Raw genomic sequence first — 13544 nt, 5'->3', positions numbered from 1 at the left:
AACTCTCCCGGTAACATTTAGTACACGCGAAACTAACTGCATCACACGTCGGAGCTGCTTTTGGTTAACTTCGTCACAGAACCTGGCGCCGCGAGGGTGCTTGAAATGTAGTCCGAAAAGTAGTGAAATTATTACGGTAACTTTGGGGGTCAGAGAAAGCGTCACGAACCTCTCCCGGTAACATTCAGTACACGCGAAACTAATTGCATCCCACGGCCGAGCTGCTTTTGGTTAACTTAGCGAAATTATTACGGTAATGTTGGGGGTCAGAGAAAGCGTCACGAACCTCTCTCGGTTATATTCAGTACACGCAAAACTAATTGCATCACACGGCCGAGCTGCTTTTGGTTAACTTCGTCACAAAAGTGGCGCCGCGAGGGTGTTTGAAATGTAGTCCGAAAAGTAGTGAAATTATTACGGTAATGTTGGGGGTCAGAGAAAGCGTCACGAACCTCTCCCGGTAACATTCAGTACACGCGAAACTAACTGCATCCCACGGCCGAGCTGCTTTTGGTTAACTTCATCACAAAACTGGCGCCGCGAGAGTGCTTAGAATGTAGTCCGAAAAGTAGTGAAATTATTACGGTAATGTTGGGGGACAGAGAAAGCGTCACGAACCTCTCCCGGTAACATTCGGTACACGCGAAACTAACCGCATCCCACGGCCGAGCTGCTTTTGGTTAACTTCGTCACAAAACGTGGCGCCGCGAGGGTGCTTGAAATGTAGTCCAAAAAGTATTGAAATTATTACGGTAGTGTTGGGGGTCAGAGAAAGCGTCGCGAACCTCTCCCGGTAACATTTAGTACACGCGAAACTAACCGCATCACACGGCCGAGCTGCTTTTGGTTAACTTCGTCACAAAACCTGGCGCCGCGAGGGTGCTTGAAATATAGTCCGAAAGGTAGTGAAATTATTCCGGTAATGTTGGGGGTTAGAGAAAGCGTCACGAACCTCTCCCGGTAACATTCAGTACATGCAAAACTAATTGCATCACACGGCCGAGCTGCTTTTGGTTAACTTCGTCACAAAACTGGCGCGCGAGGGTGCTTGAAATGTAGTCCGAAAAGTAGTGAACTTATTACGGTAATATTAGGGGTCAGAGAAAGCGTCACGAACCTCTCCCGGTAACATTCAAACACGCGAAACTAACTGCATCACAGGGCCGAGCTGTTTTCGTTAACTTCGTCACAAAACCTGGCGCCGCGAGGGTGCTTGAAATGTAGTCCAAAAATAGTGAAATAATTACGATAATGTTGGGGGTCAGAGAAAGCGTCACGAACCTTTCCCGGTAACATTCAGTGCACGCACAACTAATTGCATCACACGGCCGAGCTGATTTTGGTTAACTTCGTCACAAGACGTGGCGCCGCGAGGGATCTTTAAATGTAGTCCAAAAAGTAGTGAAAATATTACGGTAATGTTTGGGGTCAGAGTATGCGTCACGAAACTCTCCCGGTAACATTTATTACACGCGAAACTAACTGCATCACACGGGGGAGCTGCTTTTGGTTAACTTCGTCCCAGAACCTGGCGCCGCGAGGGTGCTTGAAATGTAGTCCGAAAAGTAGTGAAATTATTACGGCAATTTTGGGGGTCAGAGAAAGCGTCACGAACCTCTCCCGGTAACATTCAGTACACGCGAAACTAACCGCATCCCACGGCCGAGCTGCTTTTGGTTAACTTCGTCACAAAACGTGGCGCCGCGAGGGCGCTTGAAATGTAGTCCAAAAAGTAGTGAAATTATTACGGTAGTGTTGGGGGTCAGAGAAGGCGTCACGAACCTCTCCCGGTAACATTTAGTACACGCGAAACTAACCGCATCACACGGCCGAGCTGCTTTTGGTTAACTTCGTCACAAAACCTGGCGCAGCGAGGGTGCTTGAAATATAGTACGAAAGGTAGTGAACTTATTACGGTAATATTAGGGGTCAGAGAAAGCGTCACGAACCTCTCCCGGTAACATTCAAACACGCGAAACTAACTGCATCACAGGGCCGAGCTGTTTTCGTTAACTTCGTCACAAAACCTGGCGCCACGAGGGTGCTTGAAATGTAGTCCAAAAATAGTGAAATTATTACGGTAATGTTGGGGGTCAGAGAAAGCGTCACGAACCTTTCCCGGTAACATTCAGTGCACGCACAACTAATTGCATCACACGGCCGAGCTGATTTTGGTTAACTTCGTCACAAGACGTGGCGCCGCGAGGGATCTTTAAATGTAGTCCAAAAAGTAGTGAAAATATTACGGTAATGTTTGGGGTCAGAGTACGCGTCACGAAACTCTCCCGGTAACATTTAGTACACGCGAAACTAACTGCATCCCACGGCCGAGCTGCTTTTGGTTAACTTCGTCAGAAAACCTGGCGCCGCGAGGGTGCTTGAAATGTAGTCGGAAAAGTAATGAAATCATTACACTAAAGCTGGGGGTCAGAGAAAGCGTCACGAACCTCTCCCGGTAACATTCCGGACACGCGAAACTAATTGCATCCCACGGCCGAGCTGCTTTTGGTTAAGTTCGTCACAAAACCTGGCGCCGCGAGGGCGCTTGAAATGTAGTCCGAAAAGTAGTGAAATTATTACGGTAATGTTGGGGGTCAGAGAAAGCGTCACGAACCTCTCCCGGTAACATTCAGTACACGCAAAACTAATTGCATCACACGGCCGAGCTGCTTTTGGTTAACTTCGTCACAAAACTGGCGCCGCGAGGGTGCTTGAAATGCAGTCCGAAAAGTAGTGAAATTATTACGGTAATGTTGGGGGACAGAGAAAGCGTCACGAACCTCTCCCGGTAACATTCAGTACAGGCGAAACTAACTGCATCCCACGGCCGAGCTGCTTTTGGTTAACTTCATGACAAAACTAGCGCCGCGAGGGTGCTTCAAATGTAGTCCGAAAAGTAGTGAAATAATTACGGTAATGTTGGGGGACAGAGAAAGCGTCACGAACCCCTCCCGGTAACATTCAGTACACGCGAAACTAACCGCATCCCACGGCCGAGCTCCTTTTGGTTAACTTCGTCACAAAACGTGGCGCCGCGAGGGTGCTTGAAACGTAGTCCAAAAAGTTGTGAAATTATTACGGTAATGTTGGGGGACAGAGAAAGCGTCACGAACCTCTCCCGGTAACATTCAGTACACGCGAAACTAACTGCATCCCACGGCCGAGGTGCTTTTGGTTAACTTGATCACAGAACTGGCGCCGCGAGGGTGCTTGAAATATAGTCCGAAAAGTATTGAAATTATTACGGTACTGTTGGGGGTCTGAGAAAGCGTCACGAACCTCTCCCGGTAATATTCAGTACACGCGAAACTAAATGCATCACACGGCCGAGCTGCTTTTGGTTAACTTCGTCACAAAACCTGGCGCCACGAGGGTGCTTGAAATGTAGTCCGAAAAGTAGTGAAATTATTACGGTAATGTTGGGGGTCAGAGAAAGCGTCACGAACCTCTCCCGGTAACATTCAGTACACGCGAAACTAACTGCATCCCACGGCAGAGCTGCTTTTGGTTAACTTCATCACAAAACTGGCGCCGCGAGGGTGCTTCAAATGTAATCCGAAAAGTAGTGAAATTGTTACGGTAATGTTGAGGGACAGAGAAAGCGTCACTAACCTTTCCCGGTAACATTCAGTACACGCGAAACTAACTGCATCCCACGGCAGAGCTGCTTTTGGTTAACTTCATCACAAAACTGGCGCCGCGAGGGTGCTTCAAATGTAATCCGTAAAGTAGTGAAATTGTTACGGTAATGTTTGGGGTGAGAGTATGCGTCACGAACCTCTCCCGGTAACATTCAGTACACGCGAAACTAATTGCATCCCACCGCCGAGCTGCTTTTGGCTAATTTCGTTACAGAACCTGGCGCCGCGAGGCTACTTGAAATGTAGTCCGAAAAGTAATGAAATTATTACTTTAATGCTGGGGGTCAGAGAAAGCGTCACGAACCTCTCCCGGTAACATTCAGTACACGCGAAACTAACTGCATCCCACGGCCGAGCTGCTTTTGAATAACTTATCACAGAACCTGGCGCCGCGAGGGTGCTTGAAATGTAGTCCGAAAAGTAATGAAATTATTCCGGTAATGTTGGGGGTCAGAGAAAGCGTCACGAACCTCTCCCGGTAACATTCAGTACATGCAAAACTAATTGCATCACACGGCCGAGCTGCTTTTGGTTAACTTCGTCACAAAACTGGCGCGCGAGGGTGCTTGAAATGTAGTCCCAAAAGTAGTGAACTTATTACGGTAATATTAGGGGTCAGAGAAAGCGTCACGAACCTCTCCCGGTAACATTCAAACACGCGAAACTAACTGCATCACAGGGCCGAGCTGTTTTCGTTAACTTCGTCACAAAACCTGGCGCCGCGAGGGTGCTTGAAATGTAGTCCAAAAATAGTGAAATTATTACGGTAATGTTGGGGGTCAGAGAAAGCGTCACGAACCTTTCCCGGTAACATTCAGTGCACGCACAACTAATTGCATCACACGGCCGAGCTGATTTTGGTTAACTTCGTCACAAGACGTGGCGCCGCGAGGGATCTTTAAATGTAGTCCAAAAAGTAGTGAAAATATTACGGTAATGTTTGGGGTCAGAGTATGCGTCACGAAACTCTCCCGGTAACATTTATTACACGCGAAACTAACTGCATCACACGGGGGAGCTGCTTTTGGTTAACTTCGTCCCAGAACCTGGCGCCGCGAGGGTGCTTGAAATGTAGTCCGAAAAGTAGTGAAATTATTACGGCAATTTTGGGGGTCAGAGAAAGCGTCACGAACCTCTCCCGGTAACATTCAGTACACGCGAAACTAACCGCATCCCACGGCCGAGCTGCTTTTGGTTAACTTCGTCACAAAACGTGGCGCCGCGAGGGCGCTTGAAATGTAGTCCAAAAAGTAGTGAAATTATTACGGTAGTGTTGGGGGTCAGAGAAAGCGTCACGAACCTCTCCCGGTAACATTTAGTACACGCGAAACTAACCGCATCACACGGCCGAGTTGCTTTTGGTTAACTTCGTCACAAAACCTGGCGCCGCGAGGGTGCTTGAAATATAGTACGAAAGGTAGTGAACTTATTACGGTAATATTAGGGGTCAGAGAAAGCGTCACGAACCTCTCCCGGTAACATTCAAACACGCGAAACTAACTGCATCACACGGCCGAGCTGTTTTCGTTAACTTCGTCACAAAACCTGGCGCCACGAGGGTGCTTGAAATGTAGTCCAAAAATAGTGAAATTATTACGGTAATGTTGGGGGTCAGAGAAAGCGTCACGAACCTTTCCCGGTAACATTCAGTGCACGCACAACTAATTGCATCACACGGCCGAGCTGATTTTGGTTAACTTCGTCACAAGACGTGGCGCCGCGAGGGATCTTTAAATGTAGTCCAAAAAGTAGTGAAAATATTACGGTAATGTTTGGTGTCAGAGTACGCGTCACGAAACTCTCCCGGTAACATTTAGTACACGCGAAACTAACTGCATCCCACGGCCGAGCTGCTTTTGGTTAACTTCGTCAGAAAACCTGGCGCCGCGAGGGTGCTTGAAATGTAGTCCGAAAAGTAATGAAATCATTACACTAAAGCTGGGGGTCAGAGAAAGCGTCACGAACCTCTCCCGGTAACATTCCGGACACGCGAAACTAATTGCATCCCACGGCCGAGCTGCTTTTGGTTAAGTTCGTCACAAAACCTGGCGCCGCGAGGGCGCTTGAAATGTAGTCCGAAAAGTAGTGAAATTATTACGGTAATGTTGGGGGTCAGAGAAAGCGTCACGAACCTCTCCCGGTAACATTCAGTACACGCAAAACTAATTGCATCACACGGCCGAGCTGCTTTTGGTTAACTTCGTCACAAAACTGGCGCCGCGAGGGTGCTTGAAATGCAGTCCGAAAAGTAGTGAAATTATTACGGTAATGTTGGGGGAAAGAGAAAGCGTCACGAACCTCTCCCGGTAAATTCAGTACACGCGAAACTAACTGCATCCCACGGCCGAGCTGCTTTTGGTTAACTTCATGACAAAACTAGCGCCGCGAGGGTGCTTCAAATGTAGTCCGAAAAGTAGTGAAATAATTACGGTAATGTTGGGGGACAGAGAAAGCGTCACGAACCCCTCCCGGTAACATTCAGTACACGCGAAACTAACCGCATCCCACGGCCGAGCTCCTTTTGGTTAACTTCGTCACAAAACGTGGCGCCGCGAGGGTGCTTGAAACGTAGTCCAAAAAGTTGTGAAATTATTACGGTAATGTTGGGGGACAGAGAAAGCGTCATGAACCTCTCCCGGTAACATTCAGTACACGCGAAACTAACTGCATCCCACAGCCGAGGTGCTTTTGGTTAACTTGATCACAGAACTGGCGCCGCGAGGGTGCTTGAAATATAGTCCGAAAAGTATTGAAATTATTACGGTAATGTTGGGGGTCAGAGAAACCGTCACGAACCTCTCCCGGTAATATTCAGTACACGCGAAACTAAATGCATCACACGGCCGAGCTGCTTTTGGTTAACTTCGTCACAAAACCTGGCGCCACGAGGGTGCTTGAAATGTAGTCCGAAAAGTAGTGAAATTATTACGGTAATGTTGGGGGTCAGAGAAAGCGTCACGAACCTCTCCCGGTAACATTCAGTACACGCGAAACTAACTGCATCCCACGGCCGAGCTGCTTTTGAATAACTTCGTCACAGAACCTGGCGCCGCGAGGGTGCTTGAAATGTAGTCCGAAAAGTAATGAAATCATTACTTTAATGCTGGGGGTCAGAGAAAGCGTCACGAACCTCTCCCGGTAACATTCAGTACACGCGAAACTAACTGCATCCCAAGGCCGAGCTGCTTTTGGTTAACTTCTTCACAAAACGTGGCGCCGCGAGCGTGCTTGAAATGTAGTCCAAGAAGTAGTGAATATATTACGGTAATGTTGGGGGTCAGAGAAAGCGTCACGAACCTCTGCCGGTAACATTTAGTACACGCGAAACTAACCGCATCACACGGCCGAGCTGCTTTTGGCTAACTTCGTCACAGAACGTGGCGCCGCGAGGCTGCTTGAAATGTAGTCCGAAAATTAATGAAATTATTACGGTAATGTTGGGGGTCAGAGAAAGCATCACGAACCTCTCCCGGTAAGACTTATTACACGCGAAACTAACCGCATCCCACGGCCGAGCGGCTTTTGGTTATCTTCGTCACAGAACCTGGCGCCGAGGGTGCTTGAAATGTAGTACGAAAAGTAATGAAATTATTACTTTAATGCTGGGGGTCAGAGAAATTGTCACGAACCTTTCCCGGTAACATTCAGTACACGCGAAACTAACTGCATCCCACGGCCGAGCTGCTTTTTGTTAACTTCGTCACAAAACCTGGCGCCACGAGGGTGCTTGAAATGTAGTCCGAAAAGTAGTGAAATTATTAAGGTAAGTTTGGGGGTCCGAGAAAGCATCACGAACCTCTCCCGGTAACAATCAGTACACGCGAAACTAACCGCATCCCACGGCCGAGCTGCTTTTGGTTAACTTCGTCACAAAACGTGGCGCCGCGAGGGTGCTTGAAATGTAGTCCAAAAAGTAGTGAAATTATTACGGTAGTGTTGGGGGTCAGAGAAAGCGTCACGAACCTCTATCGGTAACATTCAGTACACGCGAAACTAACTGCATCCCAAGGCCGAGCTGCTTTTGGTTAACTTCGTCACAAAACGTGGCGCCGCGAGCGTGCTTGAAATGTAGTCCAAAAAGTAGTGAATATATTACGGTAATGCTGGGGGACAGAGAAAGCGTCACGAACCTGTCCCGGTAACATTCAATACACGCGAAACTAACTGCATCCCACGGCCGAGCTGCTTTTGATTAACTTCATCACAGAACCTCGCGCCGCGAGGGCGCTTGAAATGTAGTCAGAAAAGTAGTGAAATTATTACGGTAATTTTGGGGGTCAGAGAAAGCGTCACGGACCTCTCCCGGTAACAATCAGTACACGCGAAACTAACCGCATCCCACGGCCGAGCTGCTTTTGGTTAACTTCGTCACAAAACGTGGCGCCGCGAGGGTGCTTGAAATGTAGTCCAAAAAGTAGTGAAATTATTACGGTAGTGTTGGGGGTCAGAGAAAGCGTCACGAACCTCTATCGGTAACATTCAGTACACGCGAAACTAACCGCATCCCACGGCCGAGCTGCTTTTGATTAACTTCATCACAGAACCTCGCGCCGCGAGGGCGCTTGAAATGTAGTCAGAAAAGTAGTGAAATTATTACGGTAATTTTGGGGGTCAGAGAAAGCGTCACGGACCTCTCCCGGTAACATTCATTACACGCGAAACTAACTGCATCCCACGGCTCAGCTGCTTTTTGTTAACTTCATCTCAAACCAGGCACCGCGAGGGTGCTTGAAATGTAGTCCGAAAAGTAATGAAATCATTACTTTAATGCAGGAGGTCAGAGAGAGCGTCACGAACCTCTCCCGGTAACATTCAGTACACGCGAAACTAATTGCATCCCACCGCCGAGCTGCTTTGAGTTAACTTCGTCACAAAACCAGGCGCAGCGAGGGTGCTTGAAATGTAGTCAGAAAAGTAGTGAAATTAGTACGGTAATGTTGGGGGACAGAGAAAGCGTCGCGGACCTTTCCCGGTAACATTTAGTACTCGCGAAACTAACTGCATCCCATGGCCGAGCTGCTTTTGGTTAACTTCTTCACAAAACCTGGCGCCGCCAGGATGCTTGAAATGTAGTCCGAAAAGTAATGAAATCATTACTTTAATGCTGGGGGTCAGAGAAAGCGTCACGAACCTCTCCCGGTAACATTCAGTACACGCGAAACTAACTGCATCCCAAGGCCGAGCTGCTTTTGGTTAACTTCTTCACAAAACGTGGCGCCGCGAGCGTGCTTGAAATGTAGTCCAAGAAGTAGTGAATATATTACGGTAATGTTGGGGGTCAGAGAAAGCGTCACGAACCTCTGCCGGTAACATTTAGTACACGCGAAACTAACCGCATCACACGGCCGAGCTGCTTTTGGCTAACTTCGTCACAGAACGTGGCGCCGCGAGGCTGCTTGAAATGTAGTCCGAAAATTAATGAAATTATTACGGTAATGTTGGGGGTCAGAGAAAGCATCACGAACCTCTCCCGGTAAGACTTATTACACGCGAAACTAACCGCATCCCACGGCCGAGCGGCTTTTGGTTATCTTCGTCACAGAACCTGGCGCCGAGGGTGCTTGAAATGTAGTACGAAAAGTAATGAAATTATTACTTTAATGCTGGGGGTCAGAGAAATTGTCACGAACCTTTCCCGGTAACATTCAGTACACGCGAAACTAACTGCATCCCACGGCCGAGCTGCTTTTTGTTAACTTCGTCACAAAACCTGGCGCCACGAGGGTGCTTGAAATGTAGTCCGAAAATTAATGAAATTATTACGGTAATGTTGGGGGTCAGAGAAAGCATCACGAACCTCTCCCGGTAAGACTTATTACACGCGAAACTAACCGCATCCCACGGCCGAGCGGCTTTTGGTTATCTTCGTCACAGAACCTGGCGCCGAGGGTGCTTGAAATGTAGTACGAAAAGTAATGAAATTATTACTTTAATGCTGGGGGTCAGAGAAATTGTCACGAACCTTTCCCGGTAACATTCAGTACACGCGAAACTAACTGCATCCCACGGCCGAGCTGCTTTTTGTTAACTTCGTCACAAAACCTGGCGCCACGAGGGTGCTTGAAATGTAGTCCGAAAAGTAGTGAAATTATTAAGGTAAGTTTGGGGGTCCGAGAAAGCATCACGAACCTCTCCCGGTAACAATCAGTACACGCGAAACTAACCGCATCCCACGGCCGAGCTGCTTTTGGTTAACTTCGTCACAAAACGTGGCGCCGCGAGGGTGCTTGAAATGTAGTCCAAAAAGTAGTGAAATTATTACGGTAGTGTTGGGGGTCAGAGAAAGCGTCACGAACCTCTATCGGTAACATTCAGTACACGCGAAACTAACCGCATCCCACGGCCGAGCTCCTTTCGGTTAACTTCGTCACAAAACGTGGCGCCGCGAGGGTGCTTGAAATGTAGTCCAAAAAGTAATGAAATTATTACGGTAATGTTGGGGGACAGAGAAAGCGTCACGAACCTGTCCCGGTAACATTCAATACACGCGAAACTAACTGCATCCCACGGCCGAGCTGCTTTTGATTAACTTCATCACAGAACCTCGCGCCGCGAGGGCGCTTGAAATGTAGTCAGAAAAGTAGTGAAATTATTACGGTAATTTTGGGGGTCAGAGAAAGCGTCACGGACCTCTCCCGGTAACATTCATTACACGCGAAACTAACTGCATCCCACGGCTCAGCTGCTTTTTGTTAACTTCATCTCAAACCAGGCACCGCGAGGGTGCTTGAAATGTAGTCCGAAAAGTAATGAAATCATTACTTTAATGCAGGAGGTCAGAGAGAGCGTCACGAACCTCTCCCGGTAACATTCAGTACACGCGAAACTAATTGCATCCCACCGCCGAGCTGCTTTGAGTTAACTTCGTCACAAAACCAGGCGCAGCGAGGGTGCTTGAAATGTAGTCAGAAAAGTAGTGAAATTAGTACGGTAATGTTGGGGGACAGAGAAAGCGTCGCGGACCTTTCCCGGTAACATTTAGTACTCGCGAAACTAACTGCATCCCATGGCCGAGCTGCTTTTGGTTAACTTCTTCACAAAACCTGGCGCCGCCAGGATGCTTGAAATGTAGTCCGGAAAGTAATGAAATAATTTCTTTAATGCTGGGGGTCAGAGAAAGCATCACGAACCTCTCCCGGTAACATTCAGTACCCTCGAAACTAATGGCATCCCATGGCCGAGCTGCTTTTGGTTAACTTCGTCACAAAACTGGCGCCGCGAGGGTGCTTGAAATGTAGTCCGAAAAGTAATGAAATTATTACGGTAATGTTGAGGGACAGAGAAAGCGTCACGAACTTCTCCCGGTAACATTTAGTACACGCGAAACTAACTGTATCCCACGGCCGAGCTGCTTTTGGTTAACGTCTTCACAAAACCTGGCGCCGCGAGGGTGCTTGAAATGCAGTTCGAAAAGTAGTGAAATTATTACGGTAATCTTGGGGGACAGAGAAAGCGTCAGGAACCTCTCCCGGTAACATTCAGTACACGGGAAACTAAGTGCATCCCACGGCCGAGCTGCTTTTCGTTAACTTCATCACAAAACTGGCGCCGCGAGGGTGCTTCGAATGTAGACCGAAAAGTAGTGAAATTATTACGGTAATGTTGGGAGACAGAGAAAGCGTCACGAACCTCTCCCGGTAACATTCAGTACACGCGAAACTAACCGCATCCCACGGCCGAGCTGCTTTTGGTTAACTTCGTCACAAAACGTGGCGCCGCGAGGGTGCTTGAAATGTAATCCGAAAAGTAGTGAAATTATTACGGTAATGTTGGGGGTCAGAGAATGCGTCACGAACCTCTCCCGGTAACATTTAGTACACGCGAAACTACTGCATCACACGGCGGAGCTGCTTTTGGTTAACTTCGTCGCAGAACCTGGCGCCGCGAGGTTCCTTGAAATGTAGTCCGAAAAGTAGTGAAATTATTACGGCAATTTTGGGGGTCAGAGAAAGCGTCACGAACCTCTCCCGGTAACATTCCGTTCACGCGAAGCTAACTGCATCCCACGGCCGAGCTGCTTTTGGTTAACTTCGTCACAATACCTGGCGCCGCGAGGGTGCTTGAAATGTAGTCCGAAAAGTAGTGAAATTATTACGGTAATGTTGGGGGACAGAAAAAGCATGGCAGACGTCTCCCGGTAACATTTAGTACACGCGAAACTAACTGCATCCCACGGCCGAGCTGCTTTTAGTTAACTTCGTCACAAAACCTGGCGCCGCGAGGGTGCGTGAAATGTAGTCCGAAAAGTAATGAAATCATTACTTTAAAGCTGGGGGTCAGAGAAAGCGTCACGAACCTCTCCCGGTAACATTCAGTACACGCGAAACTAATTGCATCCCACGGCCGAGCTGCTTTTGGTTAACTTCGTCACAATACTTGGCGCCTCGAGGGTGCTTGAAATGTAGTCCGAAAAGTAGTGAAATTATTACAGTAATGTTAGGGGACAGAGAAAGCATGGCGGACGTCTCCCGGTAACATTTAGTCACGCGAAACTAACTGCATCCCACGGCCGAGCTGCTTCTGGTTAACTTCCTGACAAAACTAGCGCCGCGAGGGTGCTTCAAATGTAGTCCGAAAAGTAGTGAAATAATTACGGTAATGTTGGGGGACAGAGAAAGCGTCACGAACCCCTCCGGTAACATTCAGTACACGCGAAACTAACCGCATCCCACGGCCGATATCCTTTTGGTTAACTTCGTCACAAAACGTGGTGCCGCGAGGGTGCTTGAAATGTAGTCCAAAAAGTAGTGAAATTATTACGGTAATGTTAGGGGACAGAGAAAGCGTCACGAACCTCTCCCGCTAACATTCATTACACGCGAAACTAAGTGCATCCCACGGCCGAGCTGCTTTTGGTTAACTTCGTCACAAAACCTGGCGCCGCGAGGGTGCTTGAAATGTAGTCCAAAAAGTGATGAAATCATTACGGTAATGTTTGGGGTGAGAGTATGCGTCACGAAACTCTCCCGGTAACATATAGTACACGCGAAACTAACTGCATCACACGTCGGAGCTGCTTTTGGTTAACTTCGTCACAAAAGTGGCGCCGCGAGGGTGCTTGAAATATAGTCCGAAAGGTAATGAAATTATTCCGGTAATGTTGGGGGTCAGAGAAAGCGCCACGAACATCTCCCGGTAACATTCAGTACATGCACAACTAATTGCGTCACACGGCCGAGCTGCTTTTGGTTAACTTCGTCACAAGACGTGGCGCCGCGAGGGATCTTTAAATGTAGTCCAAAAAGTAGTGAAAATATTACGGTAATGTTTGGGGTCAGAGTATACGTCACGAACCTCTCCCGGTAACATTCCGTATATGCGAAACTAACTGCATCCCACGGCCGAGCTGCTTTTGGTTAACTTCGTCAGAAAACCTGGCGCCGCGAGGGTGCTTGAAATGTAGTCCGAAAAGTAATGAAATCATTACTTTAAAGCTGGGGGTCAGAGAAAGCGTCACGAACCTCTCCCGGTAACATTCAGTACACGCGAAACTAATTGCATCCCACGGCCGAGCTGCTTTTGGTTAACTTCGTCACAAAACCTGGCGCCGCGAGGGCGCTTGAAATGTAGTCCGAAAACTAGTGAAATTATTACGGTAATCTTGGGGGTCAGAGAAAGCGTCACGAACCTCTCCCGGTAACATTCAGTACACGCGAAACTAACTGCATCCCACGGCCGAGCTGCTTTTGGTTAACTTCGTCACAAAACCTGGCGCCGCGAGGGTGCTTGAAATGTAGTCCGAAAAGAAGCGAAATTATTACGGTAATGTTGAGGGTCAGAGAAATTGTCACGAACCTCTCTCGGTTACATTCAGTACACGCAAAACAAATTGTATCACACGGCCGAGCTGCTTTTGGTTAACTTCGTCACAAAAGTGGCGCCGCGAGGGTGCTCGAAATGCAG

The sequence above is a fragment of the Dermacentor variabilis genome, chromosome 6 (assembly GCF_050947875.1).
Source record: "Dermacentor variabilis isolate Ectoservices chromosome 6, ASM5094787v1, whole genome shotgun sequence".
Lineage (NCBI taxonomy): Eukaryota > Metazoa > Arthropoda > Arachnida > Ixodida > Ixodidae > Dermacentor > Dermacentor variabilis.
The sequence above is the reverse complement of the archived record's forward strand: the minus strand, read 5'-3'. Positions refer to the sequence as shown.